Genomic DNA, 5657 nt, shown 5'->3' on the forward strand with positions numbered 1-5657 from the left:
TTTTCCGTTCGAAGGCACCTTGGAACACGTGGGTCTGGCTGGAGACACCTGGAATGTATTATTATTGGGTTTATCTATATTTATCATTATTTATGGGGTACCCAGCACTTGGATGTGAACGGAGTTGCTGTCCCATTTGCTGATGTTTCATCGACTTGCAAATGAACGAACAAACGAATGAATACCGACCTCTAATCCCTGTAGGTGACCCATGTATAGAGGAAGAGGTTGAGACTCAGGAGATTGAAGGGACTTATTTCAGTGACTCAGAGATCACACCCAGAGTCGCCCAGGTCTCCTTTTTCTGTTTCCTCTTCAGAATTGAGGTCAGTTTGATACCCAACCAGTCTTGGCCCACCCTAAGGAAGCACAGCACAGTCATCAGCCAGAATCCCAGACCCACCTGCGCCCGGATGTCAGTGCTGCTAACACACAGCAACACCTATGCACCATGACACACACACGAAGGCTCCCCAAGCTCCCCAGGTCCAGCCGAGGAGGAGGAATGGGGGGAAGAGCACATGTGGAAGGGGCAGCCCCGGAGCCTATGGCACAGATCCAGCCCAGCCCCAAGCCACACCATAGACAGTGGAGGAAAGGGTCCAGGTGAGCTCCAGGTGAGAAAGAAATGAAAAAGGCGAGCAGGTGGAACTGAGTCACGTAGACTGTGAAGCTGATGGCTGGAGGCAGAAGTTAGCCCTGTCTAGGTGACAGACCCCAAACTCCTGAGCTTCACAGCTCCTGGAAAGTGTGGAGAAAATGCCGCACGCTAGGCAGACCAGGGGTCCACGATCTGTTAGAGAAAAAGGCCCCCTTCCTGTGTGTACCCCCTCCCTAGAGTTCTCCTCAGAGTTAGAAAGGTGTGGGCAAACTGCCATTTTATCGAGCATATGCTATGTGCCCAGTTCTGTGCTAAGCTCTGGACTGACATCAAGTCATTTAGGATATTAGCATTACTCTGTTTAGCAATGAGCGAATGGAGGCACAGAGTGGTTCAGTAACTCGCCCTGGGTCACACAGCCAGGAGGATGGAGGAGCCAGGACTGAAGTGCATCTCCATGTGTTCACCAACCCGGGTTCGCCAACCCGGGAGCTCTCTGAGTCCTGTCCTTTATGGGTTTTAAGTTTTGAGTAATTCATTACACAACAATAGATAACAAAGGCACCCAGCCTGCCTTTCTCCCCCTGACTAAACACCTACTTATTCTCTAGGTCTCAGCCCAGACTCTTCCTCCTCCTGGAAGCCTTCCCTGACTTCCTGTAGAAGATACCTGCTGATGTCGCCTTCCAGAATCCTCCCCATATTTGGCAGTCCCGCCCTTCTGAATCAGTGTGCGTAGGATGAAGTTGATTGTACCAACGGCTCTAGGGGCCGGCCAATCAGCACGCTCCATTCTCTTGGAGGCCACTATTCAGGGTGGTGACCCCAAGCCAGGCCCCTGGGGGTCAGCCCAGGAGTCTTTGCTGGAAGTATCAGGAAACGGGTCATCTTTATCTGGAGTTGCCGAGCAGGAGAACGTCAGCTTGGAGCTGCAGGCAGACATTTATCCAGCACAAAGGACAAGGCTGGCTGGAGATGGAGCCGGAAGAAGGAGGACCAGCTTAGGTAGGGATGGGGAGAGAGACTCTGAAGGTGCCTGGATTCGACTGTGCTTGAAACCCATCTACCTCTGGACTTTTCACTTTTTCTGCCTGAGACAGTGTGCATTGACTTGAGACGACTTCTGTCACATTTAACTGAAAGAGTTCAGACCAATTCATCCCACGGGTAGAATTAGAGACCCCCTCCTGGCCTCCCAGACTTCTGGTGCTGCCCTTACCACTGCACTTAACACACAAAACCGCAGCCCCGCAAAGACTTGGTGCCCCAACTCTGGTTTTTGTAATGGCACCAGGCTTTTGCCCACCTCCTCCCTGCTTCTTGCAAACAAGGATGCGTCATGTTCATTTCTACAGCCAGAGGATCTGTCATAAAGAGGTGTTTGGTAAATAACTTTGAGCAAACGAATGAATGAATGAATGTACGAACCTTCTAGTTGGTCAGAAGACTTTAATAGAGCACGAAAAGAGAGTTTGGTCATAGGCCTACCTTCTGCAAGGCCCAAGTCACCCTCGAGGCCTCTCTGAGCAGACAAAGAATTATTATTTCTTAATCTCCCTTCATCCAGACCACACCCATGGAACACAACCCAGTCTTCTATTACAGAAAAACAAACCCGAGCGAGCCATTCTTCTGCTTGAAACAACTTTCAGTGACGTGTTTGACAGGAGGGGGTGAAGGGGAGTGAGCCTTTGGATCCGGGGAATATTCTACACTACAGAACGTTCCACTGTTTATGGATTCATTCAGCAAGCATTTAATTAGCACCTACTATGTGCTAGGCACTGTGCATGTTACTTCGTCTTCACAGCAAGCTTTCGGGGCCATGTATTTGTTATCTGTTGCCACATAACAGGTCGCCCCAAACTTAGGGGCTTAAAACAACAAACATTTCTTATGTCACAGGACCCAGCTACAGCTCAGCTGGATGCTTCTGGGTCAAGGTTTTCCATGAGGCTGGAGTCACCTTAGGGCTTAACGGGGGCTGAAGGGTCCATTTCCAAAATCACTCACTCGCTTGTTGTCAGACCTCAGAAGAGTCCCTTGTGAGCTCACCCTCACGGGCCTCTCCACAGGGCTACCTCACAACATGGCAGCTGGCTTGCTCAGGGCAATCGATCTAAGAGACGGTGACAATGTCCAAGGCAGAATCCACGATCTTTTTATAATATAGTCTTGGGAGCCATCACTTCTGCTATTAGAAGTGAGTCAAGAAGTCCAGCCTACACTTGAGGAAGGGGATTGCACAAGGGTATGAATACTAGGAGGTAGGCTAACTGGGGTGGTGGTTTTGGAGGCTACCTGCCACCTACCTGTGGCAGGTAAGGTATTATTATCCTTCATTTCATACACAGACACCCAGCTAGTTAAGCAATGTGTCCAAGTCACCCAGTCAGAGTATTGTCGACCGAAGTGGTTTTCCGTTTCACTTGACCAGCTCGGGGGGAGAGTTTATATTAATTACCTACTGCTGTATAACTGATCACCCACGATTTAGTGGCTTAAAATCAACATTTCTTATCCCACGTAGTTTCTAAGGGTCAGGAATTCAGAAGCAGTGCAGCCGAGGCAGTTCCTTGCCACACAGACCCCTCCATAATGGTGCTTGAGTATCTTTATGACACAGAAGCTGGCTTCCGCCAGAGCAAGTGAGTCAAGAGAGCCTAAGCAGAAGGCTCGATGCTCTTTACGACCCAGCTGCAGGAGTCATCCATTGTCATCACTGCAACGTCCTGTTGGTTACCCAGGTCAGTCCTGTTCATTGTGGGAGGTGATTGCACAAGGGCATGAGAATATGAGGAGACAAAGATCACTGGAGGCTGGCTGAGCCTATAATGGGGACCTGGCTCATGCCACATGTAGTATTTGAGCTAATTCAAGTAATCAACAAGTCTGGGCAGGTATCCTAGTCACTCATACCTGTTTCAGGTGTGAGTGTGTGAAAATCCAAAATAACAGTAACTCAAACAAGATAGATGTTTACTTCTCTCTTGCTTAGATGTCTGGGTAGGTGTTTGAAGACAGGTACTGTATAACAGTAGCAGGGACCCAGGCTCCTTCTATCTCGTTGCTCTGCTCTGCGCGGCCTTCACCACATGGTCCGGGATGGCGGCGTCCACATTCTGGGCCGATAGAGAAAGGGACACAGAGGGTAATATACTATCTCTGAAGCGCCCATAAGATGCTTCCTTTTACGTCTCAATGGCCAGAACTTAGTCGAGTGGCCATACCTAGCTGCAAGGGAAGCTGGGACATGGAACTTTCATCCTAAGCACACATATGCCCAGCCAAACACTGGGAGCTCCATCATCGTACAAAAATAACAATGATAGTGAACCCTACCTTGTGTTCGCTCTGTGCCAGGCCCTGACCTAACTCTTTAACACCCATCAACACACTTCACATCCTCACAACAGATCTATAGAGAAGATACTAGTATCGCCCTTACTTTCCAAATGAGGCACAGAAGCGAAATAAGTTAGTAAGTAAGTGGACCATGAACCCATGCGGTTTGGCTCCAGTCTGGGCTCTGTTCACATAGTCAACGGTTACAGAGAAAGAGAGAGGCGCTATTGGGAGATGTGTATATTCTCCGCCCATACAGCAGGGTGGGAGACAGAGAAAGTGCTCCAGGCAAAAGGAACAAGATGTGCAAAAGTTGCTCCTTCTCCCGTCTCCAGGAGCTAGGTCCTTCATCACAGCAATGCCTCTGCAACTCAAATGTGCTGACGAGTCTCTTGGAGAACATGCGAGATGCATACATACTTGATTTGATAGATCTGGGCTGGGGCCGAGAATCTGCCCCATGATGCTCCAGCAGCTGGCCTGTCTGTGGACCACATTTTGAGGAGGGAGGGCCTGTGGCCAGATGCCCACCACTGCGCAGGCCCAACAAACAGTCCTTTGGGCCCAGTGGCTGCTCAAGGCCGCTTCGCCCTTCCTGCTCCGAACCATAAACCTCACGAGGTCAGAGATCTGTACCCTTGAGACTTACCACAACACCTGGCACACTCCCAAGAGTGCCAGGCCCCTTGTTGAATGAGTGAATGAATGAATGAGTAAATGAAAAGGGAATGCCAGAAGTCAGAGGGAAGGAGAGGCCACTGATGAGGCCACTGATGAGGCCACGTGCATGCTCCAGGGGAAGTCTGGTTCTCGGCCACCACCACGTGCATCCCAGATCCTCCCGAGGGAACAGGTACCATCATTTCCCTCTACTTACAGAAAAAGAAACCGCCTGCAGGCCCTGCTTTTCCAACACGGGCCCCCAACTTCCTCCCCTGGGATTTTTCAAGCCCCTGGTCACCTTGGAGGTGGGGCAATAACAGAACCCGGGCAAGTTCAGAATGAGCTTCCGCTACTCGGGTCTGGTGTGTTCCCTCAGCTACCATCTCCTCTCGTCCAGGGAGATGTTGATGACTTGTGAACTTCGCAGAAGGAACCTGAGGCTCAGAGAGGTCCACAGGGGCCAAGTCGGAGCAGGTCGCACACAGCCTGTCGCTAAGACAACCTGCAGATCTTGACTGTGTTGCAAAGTGGAAGCAGAGGCAGCTACCAGGCCAACCACAAAAACTTCAGGTGCCCAAGCCCCTTCCCAGGTGCCAGGCATGGCACTAAGCCAGACTCCCCAGCTTTCTCATTTGAATCTAGGAAAAAGACCCTCTCGTCATCACCGTCTTTGTGCGGACGTGGGAAAGGGTGGGGTTCAGAGAAGCCAAACGTCTTTTCCAGAGACACAGCAGAGAAGTGGCAGGTGCACTTCACACATCTAGGGCTAACCCGATCGGCCCCCTTCTCACACCGTAGGAGGCCCTGGCTCGCAGCCCGGCTCTGCACGGCCCAATGCAGACCCGCACGGTCCAATGCAGACCGTTCCATTTAATCTGCACAACTCAAGGAATCTGTTTTACAAATGCAAAGAAACCCGGGAGACTCAGAGCGGCAGGGGGATTCGCCCGAAGCCACAGAGAGAAAGAGGGAAGGAGAGAGTGAAGGAAAACACAGTGTGGGGCTTGGGGGATCCCTGCTCCTCCAAGAGCCCCTCCCCCCAGAGGCC

Source organism: Pteropus alecto, unplaced genomic scaffold (genome assembly GCF_000325575.1).
Source record: "Pteropus alecto unplaced genomic scaffold, ASM32557v1 scaffold40, whole genome shotgun sequence".
Taxonomy (NCBI): Eukaryota; Metazoa; Chordata; class Mammalia; order Chiroptera; family Pteropodidae; genus Pteropus; species Pteropus alecto.